The sequence below is a fragment of the Syngnathoides biaculeatus genome, chromosome 3 (genome assembly GCF_019802595.1).
Source record: "Syngnathoides biaculeatus isolate LvHL_M chromosome 3, ASM1980259v1, whole genome shotgun sequence".
In the NCBI taxonomy this organism is placed as follows: Eukaryota; Metazoa; Chordata; class Actinopteri; order Syngnathiformes; family Syngnathidae; genus Syngnathoides; species Syngnathoides biaculeatus.
Genome location: NC_084642.1, coordinates 38425546 through 38448160, shown reverse-complemented (window position 1 = coordinate 38448160; position 22615 = coordinate 38425546). Strand labels below are relative to the sequence as shown.

General features: G+C 46.1%; 1 long non-coding RNA gene across 1 annotated transcript; it reads left to right on the top strand.

Moving 5' to 3' along the window:
• Nucleotides 1-8143: 8143 nt before the first annotated feature.
• LOC133498156 (uncharacterized) lies at nt 8144-9481 on the top strand. The gene is made up of 3 exons (XR_009794217.1): nt 8144-8283; nt 8474-8966; nt 9084-9481. It is a non-coding gene; the product is annotated as an uncharacterized LOC133498156 (long non-coding RNA).
• The last annotated feature ends 13134 nt before the right edge of the window (nt 9482-22615 follow it).

The following is a 22615-nucleotide window of genomic DNA, read 5'->3' as shown; positions in this document are numbered from 1 at the left end:
GAAATAAGTGTTCACCACTGCCAATTCTATCCTTTTTGTCCAACTCCACCACCAACTGACTGTCAAAGTTCCTTTGCTGAGTGCTGTATTTACTCATCACTTCTTCCTGTTTCGTTGGCCAACATGTCCATTGAAATCTGCACCAATCGCAACTCTCTCTCTCTCTCTGGGATGCTCAGGAATACTTTGTCTATCTCCTTCCAAAATTTCTCTTTCAACTCAAGGTCATATCCTACTTGTGGGACATAGCCGCTAATCCCATTATACACAATACTCTCAATTTCAAATTTCAGCCTCATCACTCGATCTGATACTCTTTCACCTCCAAGACATTCTTAGCCAACTCTTCCTTTAAAATAGGCCCTACTCCATTTCTCTTCCCATCTACTCCACGGTAAAAGAATTTAAACCCTGCTCCTAAGCTTCTTGCCTTACTCTCTTTCCACTTGCTCTCTTGGATGCACAATACATCAACCTTCCTCCTAATCATCAAGTCAACTAACTCCTGAGCTTTTCCTGTCATAGTCCCAACATTCAAAGTCCCTACACACAGTTGTAGGGACTGTGCATGCCTCTTCTTTTTCTGCCGACTAAATCGCTTTCCTCCTCTTTTTTGTCTTTGACCTACATTACCTGAATTTCTACCTACGCCTTGCAAATTAACAGTGCTGGGGGCGGGTGTAGTTAGCCCGGGCCACGACATATCAGTTATGGAAGTCATTTGATGAACGCTCATATGTGTTTGGCACAGTTTTACACCGGATGCCCTTCCTGCCGCAACCCTCTGCATTTATCCGGGCTTGGGACCGGCCTACAGGATGCACAGGAATTGTGCACCAACTTCAGGCTCCAGATAGACAAAAACAAGCAATCAAATAAACAAAGTCACACATAAGATACACAATTCACACACCACCTAGTCTATGTTAAAGTTAAAGTCAGATAAAAGCAATCATATATACAAAGTGAACCCATAAGAGGCACAATTTACATACTACTTCTTCTTCTTCTTTCTTCTTTTCCTTTCGGCTTGTCCCGTTAGGGGTCGCCACAGCGTGTCATCTTTTGCCATCTTAGCCTATCTCCTGCATCTTCCTCTCTAACCCCAACTGCCCTCATGTCTTCCCTCACCACATCCATAAACCTTCTCTTTGGTCTTCCTCTCGCTCTTTTGCCTGGGAGCGCCATCCTCAGCATCCTTCTACCAATATACTCACTCTCTCGCCTCTGAACATGTCCAAACCATCGAAGTCTGCTCTCTCGAATCTTGTCTCCAAAACATCCAGCTTTGGCTGTCCCTCGAATGAGCTCATTTCTAATCCTATCCAACCTGGTCACTCCGAGCGAGAACCTCAACATCTTCATTTCTGCCACCTCCAGTTCTGCTTCCTGTTGTTTCTTCAGTGCCACCGTCTCTAATCCGTACATCATGGCCGGCCTCACCACTGTTTTGTAAACTTTGCCCTTCATCCTAGCAGACACTCTTCTGTCACATAACACACCAGACACCTTTCGCCAGCTGTTCCAACCTGCTTGGACCCGTTTCTTTACTTCCTGACCACACTCTCCATTGCTCTGTATTGTTGACCCCAAGTATTTGAAGTCGTCCACCCTCGCTATCTCTTCTCCCTGTAGCCTCACTCTTCCCCCTCTACTTTTCTCATTCACGCACATATATTCTGTTTTACTTCGGCTAATCTTCATTCCTCTCCTTTCCAGTGCATGTCTCCATCTTTCCAATTGTTCCTCTGCATGCTCCCTGCTTTCACTGCATATGACAATATCATCTGCGAACATCATGGTCCAAGGGGATTCCAGTCTAACCTCATCTGTCAGCCTATCCATTACCACTGCAAATAGGAAGGGGCTCAGAGCTGATCCCTGATGCAGTCCCACCTCCACCTTAAATTCCTCTGTCACACCTAAGGCACACCTCACCATTGTTCTGCTACCATCATACATGTCCTGTACTATTTTAACATACTTCTCTGCCACACCAGACTTACGCATGGAGTACCACAGTTCCTCTCTTGGTACTCTGTCATAGGCTTTCTCTAGATCCACAAAGACACAATGTAGCTCCTTCTGACCTTCTCTGTACTTTTCCACGAGCATCCTCAAGGCAAATAATGCATCTGTGGTACTCTTTCTAGGCATGAAACCATACTGTTGCTCGCAGATACTTACTTCTGTCCTGAGTCTAGCCTCCACTACTCTTTCCCATAACTTCATTGTGTGGCTCATCAACTTTATTCCTCTATAGTTCCCACAGCTCTGAACATCCCCTTTGTTCTTAAAAATGGGAACTAGAACACTTTTCCTCCATTCTTCAGGCATCTTTTCGCCCGCTAGTATTCTGTTGAATAAGTTGGTCAAAAACTCCACAGCCATCTCTCCAAATTGCTTCCATACCTCTACCGGTATGTCATCAGGACCAACTGCCTTTCCATTTTTCATCCTTTGTAGTGCCTTTCTGACTTCCCCCTTAGTAATCATTTCCACTTCCTGGTCCATCACTCTTGCCTCTTCAACTCTTCCTTCTCTCTCATTTTCTTCATTCATCAACTTCTCAAAGTATTCTTTCCATCTATTTAGTACACTACCGGCACCAGTCAACACATTTCCATCTCTATCCTTAATCACCCTTACCTGCTGCACATCCTTCCCATCTCTATCCCTCTGTCTGGCCAACCTGTAGAGATCCTTTTCTCCTTCTTTCGTGTCCAACCTGGTGTACATGTCTTCATATGCCTCTTGTTTAGCCTTTGCCACCTCTACCTTTGCCCTACGTCGCATCTCGATGTACTCCTTTCGCCTCTCCTCAGTCCTCTCAGTATCCCACTTCTTCTTCGCTAATCTCTTTCCTTGTATGACTCCCTGTATTTTGGGGTTCCACCACCAAGTCTCCTTCTCCCCTTTCCTACCAGATGACACACCAAGTACTCTCCTGCCTGTCTCTCTGATCACCTTGGCTGTCGTCGTCCAGTCTTCCGGGAGCTTCGGTTGTCCATCGAGAGCCTGTCTCACCTCTTTCCGGAAGGCTGCACAACATTCTTCCTTTTTCAGCTTCCACCACATGGTTCTCTGCTCTACCTTTGTCTTCTTAATCTTCCTACCCACCACCAGAATCATCCTACATACTACCATCCTATGCTGTCGAGCTACACTCTCCCCTACCACTACTTTACAGTCAGTAACCTCCTTCAGATTACATCGTCTGCACAAAATATAATCTACCTGCGTGGTTCTACCTCTGCTCTTGTAGGTCACTATATGTTCCTCCCTCTTCTGGAAATAAGTGTTCACTACAGCCATTTCCATCCTTTTTGCAAAGTCCACCACCATCTGCCCTTCAAAGTTCCTTTCCTGGATGCCGTACTTACCCATCACTTCTTCATCGCCCCTGTTTCCTTTACCAATATGTCCATTACAATCTGCACCAATCACAACTCTCTCGCTGTCTGGGATGCTCAGAACTACTTCATCTAGTTCCTTCCAGAATTTCTCTTTCAACTCTAGGTCACATCCTACCTGTGGTGCATAGCCGCTAACCACATTATACATAACACCCTCAATTTCAAATTTTAGTCTCATCACTCGATCTGATACTCTTTCACCTCCAAGACATTCTTAGCCAGCTCTTCCTTAAAATAACCCCTACTCCATTTCTCTTCCCATCTACTCCGTGGTAGAATAATTTAAACCCTGCTCCCAAACTTCTAGCCTTACTACCTTTCCACCTGCTCTCTTGGATGCACAGAATATCAACCTTTCTCCTAATCATCATGTCAACAAACTCCTGTGCTTTTCCTGTCATAGTCCCAACATTCAAAGTCCCTACACTCAGTTGTAGGCTCTGTGCATTCCTCTTTTTCTTCTGACGCTGGATCCGGTTTCCTCCTCTTCTTTGTCTTCGACCCACAGTAGCTGAATTTCCACCGACGCCCTGCAGGTTAGCAGTGCCGGGGGCGGGCGTTGTTAACCCGGGCCACGACCGATCCGGTATGGGATTCTTTAGATGAACGCTCATATTTGTTTGGCACAGTTTTTACGCCGGATGCCCTTCCTGACGCAACCCTCTGCATTTATCCGGGCTTGGGACCGGCCTACAGATTGCACTGGTTTGTGCCCCGACTTCAGCAAGCTAATTTGAAATGAAACAGGCCTAATGTTGCCTATTTCGTCGCCAGGTTGCATATCTGGGCCATATAGTGTCCGAGGGTGGTGTGGGCACTGATCCCAGTAAAGTGGCAAAAGTCAGAACGCGGCCCTCGCCACATTGATCCAGGAGGTCCGACGCTTCATCGGACTGGCTTGCTACTACCGCCGGTTCATAAAGGACTTTGCTTCGATTGCCGAACCATTGCATAATTTGACGAAGAAGAATGCTCATTTCCAGTGGCATTTAGAGCACCAAGCACCTTTTGATGAGCTTAAGGGGGTCGCCTCACCTTAGCCCTGTCCTTGACTATCCACTGGACCAAGGTGGCATGGACCATGGTCACATGATGACATGGTGCTAGACACAGATGCAAGTGATACAGGTATCGGTGCTGTGCTCTCACAAATGCAGCAAGGCACAGAACGTGTACTGGCATATGGCAGTCGTAAGCTGACAAAAACTGAACAGAACTACACTACCACAAGACTGCTCGCAGTTGTTGATTTCACATCCCATTTTCATCTGTACCTCCTTGGACGTTCTTTCAAGGTGCGCACTGATCACAGCAGCCTGCGCTGGTTGACAAAAATGAGAGAGCCGGAAGGACAGCTCGCTCGTTGGCTTGAGAACCTGGCTGAATACGACTTTGAGATTGTCCACCGTCCAGGTCAGGTGCACACCAATGTTGATAGCCTCTCCAGAAGGCCATGAGTCCTGCCCTGCAAAATACAGGCTCCATCTACGCTTCCTGGAGGCATCACTCATCAGTCAGTCCAATGTAATTTGGACTCTGACCCCAGCTCTCTGTTGCCGAGTCCAGTCGAGTGGGAGTGCTTACGCTTGATACGGTACTGAGTCCAGTGGGGGTGGAGGAACTTCCGGCTGTTACAGAACTGTGTTCAGTGGGGGTAAGTCAAAGCACCCCTACACTCGACACAAATATTTTGAACCAAAACAGTCCAACTAAAGTACACATCGTAAAACTGATTGGGAAGAATCCTGGTACCGCTTCTCTGTTTTCTGGCTGGACCATGGGGGAGCTGAGTCAAGCCCAGAATGAGCACGCTAATATTGCAACCATATGAGCCTGGATGAAGGACAGTAACGAGTGTCCTCCATGGGCGGTGGTTTCTCCATACAGTCCAGCTGTCAAGATGTACTGGTCTCAATGGAAACAGCTATACCTTCAAGATGGGGTTCTGGTCTGTCGCTTCTACTGCCTTAATGATACTGAGTTCTACCAACACATCGTGCTGCCCCGCAAGCTACAACCGGAGGTGATGAGTCAGATGCATGAAGGGCCTGTGGGTGGACATTTTGGCGTGGAGCGTACCATGGCCAGACTAAGAACTCGATACTACTGGTACCGGATGAGGGAAGATGTTAGCCTCTGGTGCCAAACTTGCACCAGCTATGCATCCAGAGCCCGCCACCATAAAAGACCACAAGCTCCAATGGGATCTGTCCGGGTGGGAGCACCAATGGAACGCATTGCCCTGGACATTATGGGACTGCTGAACGAAACTGAGCGCAGAAACTGATATGTGCTGGTGATACAGGATTATTTTACAAAGTGGACGGAGTCGTTCCCAATTCCTGATGAGTGGGCTGCGACTGTTGCTGAAGTTGTTGCGTCTCAGTAGGTGTGTCACTATTTGATACCACAAATTCTGCACAGTGATCAGGGGCGTAACTTTGAGTCTGAGGTATTGCAAGGGATGTGCAGCCTGTTCGGCCTAGACAAAACTCACACCACGCCATTCAGACCTCACTCAAATGGCCAAGTTGAACGCTTTAACGCCACTCTCCAGAACATCCTGACTTCCACACCAGAACATTGTCATTGGGACTTTGACCTTATGGTCCCCTATGCTGTCATGGCCTACAGAGCCACTAAGCACAGTGCGACAGGATTCACTCTGAACTTCATGATGTTCAGGGGACAATTAAATGAACCGGTGGACCTTGTTGCAGGACTGCCTCCTGACCCAGACAACCAACCAACCGGTCCAGAGTATGTGCAACAGATGCGCCAGTGGCTCGACCTGGCCCACTTCATTGCCAGAGATGCCCTGGGTGAGTCAGTTATATGCATTAAAAGAAATAAAAAGACATTAAAATTAAGACAATATGGCAAGAATTGCTGCCACACGCAGTACAAGATCGGCGATCCTGTGTGGTATCTAGTGAAAGGGACCCGTCACGTCAAGAATAAAGTCCCGAAATTCCTCCCATCATATAAAGGGCCAATCTTTATCCTGGGTCAATTAGACAACCTGATCTACCAAATTCAAAAGAATCCGAGAGCCAAGGTGAAAGTTGTCCACTATGATCGTCTGAAGCATTAACGCTGCCGTGACCCCCTGGACAACACCTGGGCTCTGGGCCAAGCTCAAGAATGGAGACCTACAGAGATTCCACCTCTAGCCTTGGAGGAGGAGGAACCAGTAGACCATGATATGGAATTACAAGATCTATTCTCCAGTACGAGGGATGCTGGTCTCAGTGACGATCCTTCCTCCATCGCAGCTGCGACAGACCCCACTGCAGTTGTTCTCAGCCCAACCTCTGTTTCTCATGCAAGAGGTGAAGGTTAGTGGGGGTGCAATGGGTCAGTCATGCCCTGCGGGCCTGCAAGGGCAGCAACGTGGACGTCACCATAGGGCACCCAATAGGTATGTGTGGTGTGTGCCTGACTGTTCTGGGAGAGACTGTAGTGACCGGTCAAAATTCTATTGTGTTGGGTTTCTAAAATGTTTATGGAGTTATTTTCGATGATCCTCTGTTTAAAAAAAAAAAATGCTGTTGAAATTGCGTTTTTGATCCCACACTGTTTGTCGATACTATACCTCATTGTCTGTTAGTACTTTATTTTTCCCGGTCAGCACAAAGTGACTGTTGAATTGCACTTTAGCTTCTATCTTTTATTTTTGATTGTGTACCTGTGTAAGCCTTAAGCAACAAGCCAATAGTGTCATTGTTTTACTCTACTTCAGTCTATTACGTTAATGGTGTCACAGTTATGTATATCAGTTCATATGTTGCTGTGCTGGAGTGGCATTATTTTAGTGGCATCCATAGTGGGGGTAGTGTTGTGGGTTTCGTGCAGCTGCGTGGCTGTGTTGATGTGAGCGAGAGAGACCGAGAGAGAAAGCGAACGAGAGAGAGAGAGAGACTGCGCATGTGTGAGGCTGAGGGGCGAGTGAGAAGAAAAAAAAAAGTTGATTCACGGCGATCGGGAACTGTTGTGTGCAAAAAGCAAATAAATCGAGTATAACAGCAAGTCCATGCTCTTGATATTACTGCCCCGCCATTGTGCTTTGAAGTTGCGATGCGAGAAGGGAGTTAACCCGGAGGAGGACAACCTGGACCCAGGAGGAGACGTCTCCCCTGCATCTGGCGGCTATGGTCAGGAGACTGGCGCAGGAAAGGTTAACACCAGTTTGGAAATCGGAAGTCAAGTCCACGCAACAACGATCACCTCAAAGACATAATTAATGTAGGCATCTGGCAGCATGACAACTACATCTGAGTCAATACTTCCGCAGAAGTCGCCTATCATGATAGCAATCCTGATCCCTGTCTGGCGCCAAATTTACAGGAGTTGACATTTACAAAAGGCACCCATTACCTGTGTCCAAGTAAGTCGTTCATCCGAGATGTACCGGATGGGATTTGGGTCCTGATGCCTATGAAGGATAGGTCAGGATGTAGAGCAGAAGCTACATCATGCTATCAGGTTACTAATATTCACATGGAATTCGTTGGGTCCAAATGGCTTGTAAACATGCCAGCCCTCAGCGCAACGCTGACTTATGACCACCACAATGAGACTCACCCTGCCAAATTAAACCATATGGCTTTACTTCCCATGATGCCATTTTGTATAATGAGGACGTTGCCCTCTTCCACCTGCTGTCAGGGGCGTGGCCAGGCCTCCAGCACCAGCGCCTCACCTGCGGCTCATTGTCACGAATTATGACATGTATTTAAGCCTTGTGTGTTGTATTGCTAGCTGCTAGTCATTGCACGAGACTCCAATAGTCTATGTGAGAATACGACCCTCTTGTTGTGTATTCGCCTCATTGCTACTGCCAGCATTTCCCCTGCCACAAGCAATAGTAAGTCAAGTCTTGTTTTTTGCCTAGTCTATCTGACCTCGTTTTCATGTTTTTGGACTGCGCCTTCTGCCACGTGTTTTTGTGCCTTTGCCTTTTTTGGACTGCTTACCTGTGGATGACCTTTGCCTGAAATAAAAACCAGCCTCAACATTATGTCATTGTACAACTCCTTGCTGTTTACTCATGACAGAACGAACTGGCCAGAACATGCCCAGCGGGAAAAACTTGGCGCGCCGGTCTGCCTCCCAGCATATTCAGCCTACCGACCAAGTGGGCTCATTCTTTTTCTCTTCTTCTTTCTTGTCACCTGCGCCACCCATGTGTTATGATTATCCTCCACAGCCAACCTGTTCACCTGTTCATATATATGGCTTATTAGTCTCTGATTTTTCTGATTTTGAGAAGGACCTTGACTTGTATGACCACCTGCCCGATTGCGACTCGGAAATAAATGTTGCTTTTTCCCTTTCTATCTTTAGTCCAAGTCAATTTGTGTCACTTCTTCACATTTCTAGCCCCCCATGTGCCCAAGCCCAAGTCTTCTTCCTACAACCTTTTCTGGGGCACCCGCCTGGCCATTCATCTGGGACACCCATGTAGTGGCCAGCGGAAGCGTCCAAGTAGAGCTCAGCTTTATGCCTCCTGCTTCACTCCGTGCAAGCCACACCAAGCAAAATCCGCAAGTAAATCACCTGATTCTATATCATCCACTTACTTATCCATCCCTACCAAGCGTTGATGGCAGCAGGCTGATGAGGCACCTGCTTACTGCGTGTCATTTTACGCTCATGTCTCGGCAGTGCCCCACAGTCACCTTTTGCTCAGGTCTCGGTGGAGCCTGCCCCCCAGCCACCTGTCGCCCACATCTCGGTGGCACTCAAGCCCAAGCCACCTCCTGCCCATGCCTTGGTGGCGCTCGACCACGAGTCGCTTCTCGCCTCGACGGTGCTCCAACCTGAGCCACCTCTTGCCCACGCCTTGGCGGTGCTTCTCAACCATGCCTCGGCGGTGCTCAACTAGCAGGAGCCACTGCCTCTTGACCATGACTCGGCAGTCGGCAACCACCAGCACCCGCCACGTGCTCCTGTTTTGGTTCCTGCTTTGCCTCAGCTGTGCTGTGCTTTGCTACTCAGTGTGTCAGTAGACACAGAGAATGATATTTATGTATACACATTTATTATAATTATTTTAAAATTTGTATGCTTGTTTTCATGTGCTTCACTGACTCTAAATTAGCTGTTGGCTTGAAGAAACTCTGCAAGTGAAAGCTATCCCCAAGAGGACGGCAGGACTTGTGGTTAAAATCACTCATGAGTACGCTCAGTGCATAGTATGCCATTCCTCTGGCAAAGGAATCACTCATCATATTAGTAAGTCACTCGTTAGCGGATCACAAACAAATGAATTACAGTAGTAAACCAGTACACCAGTTCCCTGCCCGAATCACTCTTCAGTTCCTTAGTTCTTCAGCCTACTAGTTCACTGAAAAAAGTCAGTTCACTTGAGTTATTCCCATAGAGGCCCTGTAGCTCAGTGGTTAGAGCACTGGTTTGATAAACCAGGGGTTGTGGGTTCGTATCCCACTGGGGCCTCCACTCCCTGAGAAGGGTTGCGTCAGGAAGGGCATCCGGCGTAAAAATTGTGCCAAACATATGTGCGTTCATCTGAGATGACACGCTGTGGCGACCCCGAAAGGGACAAGCCGAAAGAAACTTACTTTACTTGAGTTATTCCCATGCCTGCATGGCGCTGCCTGACCCTGACTGCTCATTGGTCATACACCCAAGTGAGTGACAATCCTGGCAAATCACAAATCACATAACAGTCTATTTAATGAAGTGCTGTCTCCGACAGCACACTGGCTACTCATTGGTCATTTGAAGAATACTGTATTCAGAAGTGACAGAATGCTTCAACAGTTCTGTTTCCACTCCCAGGGTATTCGCTCGCCTCACGTTGGAGGGGGATGGCCAAGCTAAAAGAAGGAATCATTTCATAAACTGATTCAGTTCAGTTTGTTCACTAAAAAAAAAAAGATTAATTCTTTTGAGTATATCGTTCCTGAAAGAAACAACACTATTATCACTGACCTACCTTACTCTCTGGTGACATGGTGGACGACTGGTTAGAGCAGGGGTGTCAAACTAATTTTTGTCATTGGCCACATTGTGGTTATGGTTTCCTTCAGAGAGCTGAGAACTGAAACCATTAAAAAAATATTTAATCACCTCAGTATATATACACATCAAATTTCTGAACTAGTTTTGGCATCAGAAATCAAGAGCAATGGGTTTTTCAACTATTGTTGATGTTTAGTAACAAAAAATGCTTGCAGTATCTAAATGATGTCATTTATGATATAGCAATTTGACATTTTTGTACAGATTCCAACAATAATAATGGAAGTTGACACACATGATTTGCCTTTCTGGGCTATATAAAATAATTTTACAGGCTGGATCTGGACCCCGTGTTTTGAGTTTGACACCTGTGGGTTACAGCATCTGCCTCAGAGTTCTGAGGACCTGGGTTCAGATGCCAACTTCATCCGTGTGGATATCTGCATTTTATCCCTGTGCCTGTGTGGGTTTTCTCCGGGCACTCCAGTTTCCTCCCACATCCCATAATCATGCATCAATTGTAGAGTTGAAATTGCGCTTAGGTGTGATTGTGAGTGCGACCTATTGTGTGTCTCTATGTGCACTGCGATTGGCTGGCAACCAGTTCCGGGTGTACCTCACCTTCTACCCGATGACAGGTGGGATAGGCACCAGCACTCCCACGACCCTTGTGAGGTTAAGCGGCTCAGAAAACGGATGTATGGATTATTATACAAAATAAAAACTTGATACGTGTGCATTTATTATTAATTTATATTTGTTATAAATATGTATGCTTGTTCTCATGTGCTAGACTGACTCAAAATGAGCCGTTAGCTTGAAGACATAGCTGTTGGTGAAAGCTGTCACCCCGAGGACATCAGTACTTGGAGTGAAAATTACCCATGAGCAAGTTCACTGCGGAGTACTGCACAGTACTATTACGTCACTCCATAGTATATCCCAAATGAACCAATTACTCTTTAGTTCGTTAGTACACCAGTTCACTGAGCGAATCCCTCAGCTCACTTGAGCCCCTCCTCTGAACGAATCATTCTTCAGTTACTCAGTATATGAGTTCACGTACCAAATCACGCATCAATACCTGTACACCAGTTGGCTCAAGGAATCACTGTTCACTTAAGTCCCTTCCTTAACAGCACTGCCAATGACGTAGAATAAAAACTCGACCGCACACAGGCCCCTTACATGTGGTAATTCGGCTTCAACTTCCAGTGAAGGTCCAGGCAAAACATTGCTTTTGGTACTATGTATTTCACTTGAAAGTTGACATCGTTTTACATCCTTACCATTGTACATTGTTAAACATAATAACATCGAATTTAATTGGAATAAGTTAGGTTTAGCTTTTTTTTGTGTCAATATGGTTAATTCTTATTGTGGTGTTGGCTTTCAAAACCTTGCAGGTGTAATGGTGTGATGCTGTTGCGCTATATTATGAAAAGGACGTGGAAGTGCACTTTTATTTTCAAAGACAGCACTTTCTCTGTCATTTATTCTTTTTCATTCTTTTCAATGTTATTAATGTGATAAGGAATTTTGTGTTTAAAAATGCTCATTGTAAGGTTGAAAGTGCCGTTATATGCTTATGGAAGTTCCAAGAAATATAGGAAGTAGGCTGCATATTTTTGTCACGAACCAACGATACAGGGTGGACCCAAATGCAGGACTCCAAGACGAGGACATGATGTTAGATGTGGTTTTATTTTGGAAGCAGGTCGATCCCAACAAGCAGTCCAAAACAAGGCAGAGGCACAAAAATGCTAGGCTAGGCAGGATCCAAAAAGACATTCAGGAAGGTCCAATGACTGTGGGGTAAACTAACAAGCTTAAAGGTCTAATCCAGAAGACCTATATGTTATTTAAATATAACACAAACATTTTTTATTTAAAAAAAAACATTTGAAAAAATCTCAACACAACCGAAATGAAACAAATTAGCGCCAAAGTGCACATTTTCTTTGTAATCCCAATGCCTCCGATGTCTGTTTCAAACCGAGGCTCTGTTGAAGCTGCTTTCACGTGACGTCACGCCTAGACAATCCCAGTAAAGACTATGGCTTCCTACACTGACAATCATACATGCTGAGAGTGGGATCTCAAGGAGATAGACAACAGTGATGACGTTTTTATGGAATGCTCTGTGGAAGCGATGGGAACTGAAGAGGAGGAAATTTATTATTATTATCGTGTTCGAAAAATATCCCATGCAGGTGTAATTCAACCATATATGTTCGAACCAGAATTGTTGAATGTAACACTAGGACAGGACTCGGCGAGACCTGACGAAGTCGACGTGGAACTTCGCACCCAAAACACAGACTGGTAGGTGCCTCAAGAAATCTATGTACACCTTGTTGACGAAATAATCTAATTCAAGCATGTTTAAACGTCTGATGCTGCTTTGCACACAACAGTGAGTCGTTTGTTGCTGTTGTTGTACTAGCAACTGAGCCGGCGTAAAACAAAAATCCAAACCTTCATTATCATTCTGCATTTAAAGATCACGTTTATAGGCCATTCTTTGCGTTATTTACATGCATTTGGCCCGTATTTTAAATAATGCACCGAACACTAGGGTTAGGGAACACTGCCGTAGTTGAATTTCAGGAAGACCTCAGCATCAACAGTACACTAACTTTGTAGTGTCCAGTTTTCATCCCCTCCTAAACGTCATATGGATGCAGATATTAGTTGACATATATATCTGGATCAGTATTGTACTTACATTTAAAACGAGGTAAATACTTGTCAACACTAAACAATTGAACAAGTACATGCACATGCACTTGCTATCAAAGCCAAGTGAACGCTGTACGAGGTTTTCAAAGCAGTCCTCCATGAAATACTTGGAACATATTACTATCCGCTTTGATTTGTAAGTCCAATGCCCAAGTCTGTCCGCGGCCGCTCCCCTGCCGGTCGCGGATGTTCAGCGGTCCGTCTGTACGCTAATCTCCCGACCCGAGCGGTTCTCTGGGGACACGGGTAACATCAAACCCGTCCTCGCCCAATGTGATCTTCATTTTGAGTTGCAGCCCTCCGCCTTCCCCACTGACCGCCCCCGGATAGCATTCATGATATCCCACCTGACGGGGTGAACAGAGGCCTGGGCCACAGCCGAATGGAGCCGCGGTTCCGAAATCTGCCACTCATGGACATCCTTTGTGCGTGCAATGACGCAGGTGTTCCAATACGCTTCTCCGGAACGTGAGGTGGCGGCTTCCTTGATCTCGCTCCGGCAGGGCCAACGCCACGTCGCGGATTACGCTATCGACTTCCGCATCCGAGCGGCGGAGAGCCGGTGAAATGAGGGAGCGCTTCACGACGCATTCTTTCAGGGTCTCTCACCCGGAATCCAACGTCACCTCATCGAAGTGGAACTGCCCACAGACTTGGACTCGCTCATCGCCCTTGCCCTGATCGTCAACCAGAGGCTCGCAATGCAGGGGCGGGTCGATGCGCTGCAGAAGGAAGTCCAACAGAGGTTCGTGGCACAGACCGTGCGCCCACCGATTCAGGCTGTTAAGATGGAGCCCATGCAGGTCGAGGGGCTCCGCGGCTCACCGGAGGAACGAGAACGACGCCGGCGAGAGGGTCTCTGCTTCTACTGTGGAGGTCTGGGCCACCTTGTGGCTCGCTTCCCAGTAAAACCCGCATGCTCCAGACGTAAGGTATCCATGACGGTGAGTCTAAATTACGCCGCGGGCGGCACGACGCGGTTTCTGCTTCAGGTGACGTTAAGCGCAGGAGAACATGTATACACGGGTACAACATTCAGCAACTCCAGGTCTGACGCCAATCTCCTGAATCGGCGAGTGATTGACTTATTGGGCTTAGGAACCTTTAGAACCCAGCGCCTCCGACACGCTTATGCTGCAAATGGCAAGTTTATGTTGCGGATTACTCACCTCACTCAGACCTTAGGAATGACAATCCTCGGACGCACACACTGAACACTTAAGTTTTCACGTTTTCGATTCATGAAGCAGTGACGTCATCTTGGGGAGTCCCTCGCTCAGGCAACATAACCCTGTCATTGACTGGCCATCTGGACGGATCAAGTCGTGGGGTCCAAAATGCGGAGGCGTGTACTTCCCATCCCTTGATAAAGAGGGTTCACAGGTCGCTTCGGAACCTCCGCGGGACACTCCGCAAGAACGGGATTTAACCTCGGTCCCCGCCACTCTGATCTTAAGGAGGTATTCTCTGAAGCAAAGGCCAAGTCACTTCCGCCTCACCGCCCGTATGACTGCGCTATTAATTTACTCTCCGGTTCCTCACGCCCGCGGGGGAGACTCTTCTCTCCCACAGGCCCCGAACATCAAGCCATGAGGGACTACATGAAGAAGTCACTGGCAGCAGGTCTCATCTGACCCTCATCATTGCCTGCCGGAGCGGGCTTCTTCTTCGTAAAGAAAAAGGACAAATCCCTGCATTGACTACCAGGGGCAAAATGAAATCACCATAAAAACAGGTACCCCCCTCCCCTTATCGCCACAGCCTTCGAACTGCTGAAAGGAGCCAGGATATTTACTAAGATGGACCTAAGGAACGCGTACCACCTGGTGCACATTAGGGAGGGAGATGAATGGAAAACTGCCTTTAACACTCCCACGGGGTTATCTGGTGATGCCTTTTGGAGTGACGAATGCAACCAGCAGTGTTCCAGAATTTCGTCAATGACTTTCTATGTGAGTTCCTCAATTAGCCATGTTTTCGTATATCTTGATGACATTCTGATTTTTTTCCCCGGACGAAGGTTCCCATATCAGGCACGTCTGGGCCGTGCAGCAGCAACTGTTGCGGCACGATTTGTATGTGAAGGCAGAGAAGTGCGAATTCCACCGACCCTCTGTCTCGTTCCTGGGTTTTGTCCCGGCGGAGGGGGAGATACGCATGGATCCCAGCAAGGTTGAGGCCGTCCTTCAGTGGCCCACTCCCACAAATCACAAGGAGGTAAAGAGATTCATTGGATTTGTCAACTTTTATCGCAAATTTATTCGGAATTTTAGCACCAGAGCTGCTCCCTTGCATGCACTCATGTCACCCCGCAGTGCCTTCAATTGGAACCAGGCTGACAGGAGGCGTTCAGCAAGCTCAAGGCCGGCTTCACATCAGCTCTGGTCCTCATTCTGCCTGACCCTGATAGGCAGTTCATGGTTGAGGTCGATGCATCCGATTCCGGGATAGGGGCGGTCCTCTCTCAGAAGAGATCCAGGGATGGGAGACGACACCCCTGCGCGTTGCTCTCTAAGAGCTTGATGCCGGCGGAACGCAACTATGACATCGGAGATCGGGAGTTGGCCGCCGTCAAGACTGCCTTGGCAGAGTGGAGACACTGGTTAGAGGGGACTCAGGTTCCGTTCCTGGTGCTGACAGACCATAAGAACCTAGAATATCTAAAAACCGCCAAGCGGCTGAATGCATGGCAAGCTAGGTGGGCCTTCTTTTTCACTCGGTTCCACTTCAATATGTCCTACAGACCGAGGTCCAAGAATGGGAAACCTTATGCACTGTCGCACATATACGAGGGAGAGAGACCCGAACCTGAGCCTCCTTCACTTGGGAGGTCGAGGTCCAAGTGAAAGAAGCCCTTAAAGTCTTCCCCAGCCTGGCAGTGTGCCCCGTCGACAGGCTGTTTGACGTGCCCTCTCTGAGGGGGAAGGGGATTGACTGGGCCCATACGAATTACACAGTGTGTCACCCAGGCATGGCTAAAATGCGGGCGGTGGTTGAATAGTGCTTTTGGTGGCTAAACATCAAAAAAGATGTCCGAGAATATATCAATGCGTGCACTGTGTTAGAGTTATCGTTAATTTATTTATTATGGACTTGCAACAAAGCCAAAGTATCATCCTTGCTTTGAAGAGTCTTGTTCACAGGATGAGCTCCTACACACAGATGCAACAGTATCTTCCTACAAGTGGCCAAGTACAACTCCATCATCAACAAAGAATGTGGTCAATCATCATCGTACGATGTCCCACATCATCACCAAAACTGTACCTTTGTTCATTTCATCTGCTCACCCCTCCTTTTGACCTTGTGTGTTTTCTAATTAAAAAAAAAAAAAAAAAGAGTACGTGAGAGGCTGGTTCAGAACGTGTTTGGAGACTGTAACTGGCCTGTCTCTCACGTCCTCCTGATCAGAAGAAAGATTACTTCTTGTACGTTATTTGTGCAACTATTCCAGCAAGTTAGGTGTTAAACCTAACATTTTCTTGGTCCTTCGAGCCGGATTCCAATATACCCGAGGATCCCAGCTTCAGAGTCGACCTCCAGGAAGACCGTGACCACGTCAACACAGACCCGTGAAGGGACTGGTCCTCGAACTCTCTAACTGGGATCTGAGGGTTGACGGAAATCCAACTGACAAGAAGACGTCTTGGTAAGAACAATTTTCTTACGAGGAGTGATTGTCGATGGGAAATCTGCGCGAAGGTGCGTCGCAGTCTACACGAACGTCGTCTTCTTTTCCTTTCGGCTTGTCCCGTTAGGGGTCGCCACAGCGTGTCATCTTTTGCCATCTTAGCCTATCTCCTGCATCTTCCTCTCTAACCCCAACTGCCCTCATGTCTTCCCTCACCACATCCATAAACCTTCTCTTTGCTCTTCCTCTCGCTCTTTTGCCTGGGAGCTCCATCCTCAGCATCCTTCTACCAATATACTCACTCTCTCGCCTCTGAACAAGTCCAAACCATCGAAGTCTGCTCTCTCGAATCTTGTCTCCAAAACATCCAGCTTTGGCTGTCCCTCGAATGAGCTCATTTCTAATCCTATCCAACCTGGTCACTCCGAGCGAGAACCTCAACATCTTCATTTCTGCCACCTCCAGTTCAGCTTCCTGTTGTTTCTTCAGTGCCACCGTCTCTAATCCGTACATCATGGCCGGCCTCACCACTGTTTTGTAAACTTTGCCCTTCATCCTAGCAGACACTCTTCTGTCACATAACACACCAGACACCTTTCGCCAGCTGTTCCAACCTGCTTGGACCCGTTTCTTCACTTCCTGACCACACTCTCCATTGCTCTGTATTGTTGACCCCAAGTATTTGAAGTCGTCCACCCTCGCTATCTCTTCTCCCTGTAGCCTCACTCTTCCCCCTCGACTTTTCTCATTCACGCACATATATTCTGTTTTACTTCGGCTAATCTTCATTCCTCTCCTTTCCAGTGCATGTCTCCATCTTTCCAATTGTTCCTCTGCGTGCTCCCTGCTTTCACTGCATATGACAATATCATCTGCGAACATCATGGTCCAAGGGGATTCCAGTCTAACCTCATCTGTCAGCCTATCCATTACCACTGCAAACAGGAAGGGGCTCAGAGTTGATCCCTGATGCAGTCCCACCTCCACCTTAAATTCCTCTGTCACGCCTAAGGCACACCTCACCATTGTTCTGCTGCCATCATACATGTCCTGTACTATTTTAACATACTTCTCTGCCACACCAGACTTACGCATGCAGTACCACAGTTCCTCTCTTGGTACTTTGTCATAGGCTTTCTCTAGATCCACAAAGACACAATGTAGCTCCTTCTGACCTTCTCTGTACTTTTCCACGAGCATCCTCAAGGCAAATAATGCATCTGTGGTACTCTTTCTAGGCATGGAACCATACTGTTGCTCGCAGATACTTACTTCTGTCCTGAGTCTAGCCTCCACTACTCTTTCCCATAACTTCATTGTGTGGCTCATCAACTTTATTCCTCTATAGTTCCCACAGCTCTGAACATCCCCTTTGTTCTTAAAAATGGGAACTAGAACACTTTTCCTCCATTCTTCAGGCATCTTTTCGCCCGCTAGTATTCTGTTGAATAAGTTGGTCAAAAACTCCACAGCCATCTCTCCAAATTGCTTCCATACCTCTACCGGTATGTCATCAGGACCAACTGCCTTTCCATTTTTCATCCTTTGTAGTGCCTTTCTGACTTCCCCCTTAGTAACCATTTCCACTTCCTGGTCCTTCACTCTTGCCTTTTCAACTCTTCCTTCGCTCTCATTTTCTTCATTCATCAACTTCTCAAAGTATTCTTTACATCTATTTAGCACACTACCGGCACCAGTCAACACATTTCCATCTCTATCCTTAATCACCCTAACCTTCTGCACATCCTTCCCATCTCTATCCCTCTGTCTGGCCAACCTGTAGAGATCCTTTTCTCCTTCTTTCGTGTCCAACCTGGTGTACATGTCTTCATATGCCTCTTGTTTAGCCTTTGCCACCTCTACCTTTGCCCTACGTCGCATCTCGATGTACTCCTTTCGCCTCTCCTCAGTCCTCTCAGTATCCCACTTCTTCTTCGCTAATCTCTTTCCTTGTATGACTCCCTGTATTTTGGGGTTCCACCACCAAGTCTCCTTCTCCCCTTTCCTACCAGATGACACACCAAGTACTCTCCTGCCTGTCTCTCTGATCATCTTGGCTGTCGTCGTCCAGTCTTCCGGGAGCTTCGGTTGTCCATCGAGAGCCTGTCTCACCTCTTTCCGGAAGGTCGCACAACATTCTTCCTTTCTCAGCTTCCACCACATGGTTCTCTGCTCTACCTTTGTCTTCTTAATCTTCCTACCCACCACCAGAATCATCCTACATACTACCATCCTATGCTGTCGAGCTACACTCTCCCCTACCACTACTTTACAGTCAGTAACCTCCTTCAGATTACATCGTCTGCACAAAATATAATCTACCTGCGTGGTTCTACCTCCGCTCTTGTAGGTCACTATATGTTCCTCCCTCTTCTGGAAATAAGTGTTCACTACAGCCATCTCCATCCTTTTTGCAAAGTCCACCACCATCTGCCCTTCAAAGTTCCTTTCCTGGATGCCGTACTTACCCATCACTTCTTCATCGCCGCTAACCCTAACCCTAACATCCTACCTGTGGTGCATAGCCGCTAACCACATTATACATAACACCCTCAATTTCAAATTTTAGTCTCATCACTCGATCTGATACTCTTTTCACCTTCAAGACATTCTTAGCCAGCTCTTCCTTTAAAATAACCCCTACTCCATTTCTCTTCCCATCTACTCCGTGGTAGAATAATTTAAACCCTGCTCCCAAACTTTTAGCCTTACTACCTTTCCACCTGCTCTCTTGGATGCACAGAATATCAACCTTTCTCCTAATCATCATGTCAACCAACTCCTGTGCTTTTCCTGTCATAGTCCCAACATTCAAAGTCCCTACACTCAGTTGTAGGCTCTGTGCATTCCTCTTTTTCTTCTGACGCTGGATCCGGTTTCCTCCTCTTCTTTGTCTTTGACCCACAGTAGCTGAATTTCCACCGACGCCCTGCAGGTTAGCAGTGCCGGGGGCGGGCGTTGTTAACCCGGGCCACGACCGATCCGGTATGGGATTCTTTAGATGAACGCTCATATTTGTTTGGCACAGTTTTTACGCCGGATGCCCTTCCTGACGCAACCCTCTGCATTTATCCGGGCTTGGGACCGGCCAACAGATTGCACTGGTTTGTGCCCCCATAGGGCTGCATTGCAGTCTACGCGAACGTAACGTGTAGGAAGTACAGTTAAATTCCACATAACGAGGGAGGACTCATCTGTATCGGTAACAGTTAAATTCCGCATAATGAGGGCGGACTCGTCTATACATTAAAAGGTAAACGAGGACGGACTTGTGTGCACTTAAATTCCGTTGACCATAACGAGGGCGGACTTGTTTGTATAGGTTACAGTTAAATTTCGTGTAACGAGGCCGGACTCGTGTATGTACTTAAATTCCGTGGAAAATAAAATACAGTCTGTATAAAATAACATCAATTAAAACTGCAGCATAAACCGTGTGTGACTGTGTAAATGAGTGTTTGAGAGACAGGATTGGAAGTGACGATTTGTTTGGATGCAAAGGCAAGATTCTGCCGCCCTTCTGGGTAGAAGCCTGAGGAATACCAAGCAAGAGTATTTAACAGTCACACTGTCTAATACAAAAACGCCAACCGTAGTACATGACAGGTGTAGTGTGTTGGCTCCAAATTCACAAAATGGGGAAAATATTAGTAAACAAAAGGAAAGGGACAACTTAACTTGCAAGGATTAGAAATTTGTTGAAGCACAAAGCCCAGATAAGCTAAAATATTTACATAAATATATAACAAAATTCCGCTGGCCAGCTTAGTTCGCTAAAAATATTTCAGTTAATAAATGACATAGATTTTAGAAATAAAGGTGACCTTACTAAAAAGACCTAAGATAGGTATGACGATACCTAACGGTGGTTACAAGAGAGGAAGGAGGAAGAAAAAGGAAAGAACAAGATAATGAATAGAGAAAACCAACCACACCCCTCTAACCTGACTTACACCACCACACAGAATGACTTGATCAGACGGAACTGACTTGAAATGGTTGTAAAGACTGGGAGGACTACTATCTCCCGCGCAGACTGCTGCACAAATGACCAACTTATCACCAAGTTAGGTGACTTGTAACCAAGGATCAAAATAATCAACCCTGACACACAAAATGGCGCCTACCTTACTATTTAGTGTAGAGGACTTGGACTATGGGTGATGTTAAAAAAGGCTGTGGAAGATAACACTTTACATAAAGCCGACATGAATCAATTTGTAGAAGATATGGAAAATTTGAAAATTCAGAGAGCAACCCAGCGTTTTACACATAAAGCAAATTACACTAAAAGAGAAGGAGAAAAACAAAAGATGATGAGGCTTTTGAGGAATACAGAGTGAGAATGATAACTGAATTCAAGATATATAGTGGCCTGCAGGAAGATGGAGAATAGGCCATTTCAACAGCAGTTGACATGCTCTCCAAGCAGGTTCAAAAGACACAAATTACACCTGGGTTAACATTACATTGGCCTGAACATGGAGAACATTCTGAAAGATAAAATGAAACAGACAAGGTACAACTTTTAAGGGAAAGACACTGCTACAGCAAGCAGAACATTTCCTAACAGAACAACAGGAAAAGATAAATGAAGACTTTCTTAGTCAAAAGAGACCAACTAATTGGAAACTAGACGAGGAAAATTTGAAAAGTACAGGTTAGTGCAGGCCGTCACCTTCATCAAAAGGGACACAGTATCGACTCATACCTCTGAACAGGAAGAAGGAAAATTTTTCAAAGAAGTCCCAGAATGCATATGGTCAATAGGACTATCAGATGTGGGACTCATTAGGGGAGCACAACCTGTACAAATTAGACCAAAAACAGATGAGACAATATCCATTACAACCAGATGCATTAGACGGCATAAAGCCAGTTATTCAGTCCTTCGTTACTGGAGGGGTAATAATTGAATGTCCAGACTATCCCTGCAACACACATATTTCTCTAAAAAAAAAAAAAGGCACCCTGATCAGGAGGTTGGAGAACGGTTCAAGACCTCCAAGCAGTAAATGCTGCTGTTAACACAGCGAGCACCTCGTGTCCCAGACAAACATACATATTGCTGAATTAATTAAGACGAGATACAAACGTTTTTACAGTAATGGATTGAGTTGCATTTGCATTTGAAGGCAAAAATACACATTTACCAGGTTACCTCAAGAGTACTGTGAAAGGCCAACAATTTATTCACAAGTTATGACAGTTAGTATGTCCACATTTGAACTATCAAGTGGCGATCAAATTCTACTTTATCTAGATGGTGTTTTGTTTGCATCACCCCACAAGGAAACTTGCAAAGTGATACAATAGCATTGTTAAAACATTTAGCACAGGAGGGAGACAAGATTAGGAAGAACAAGTTAACAACAAGATAAGATCTTAGGACACAACCTTAGCGCAGCAAGACAAATTTTAGATGATAGAAAAAATAGTTATACTTAATTTACCAAAACCACAAACAAACTATGCAGCAATATCTATGAGGAAGACCTCAAAATGACATCATTGTTAAAATGGACAGAAGAATCAGAAAAAGCTTTCTGTGAGATAAAGAAGGAACTAGTGTCAGATTATAGCAAATCCTTTATGCAGTTACTAGACTGTAAAGGTCATTTTATGACCTCAGTTTTAGTGCAACAACATGGAGACTCAGCGTAGCATGTGCATTACCCCATTGGACTCATTTGAAGACAAGGCACATTTTTAAAAAAACGTCTGTCACAGAGATATTTACCGAAGTTTAACATTTGGCCGCAACACGCTTTGTGTGGAGGAGCTGACTCGCTTTTTAATTTTTTTTTTTCCCCAATCATAGTTAATGAATGCAAGTTTG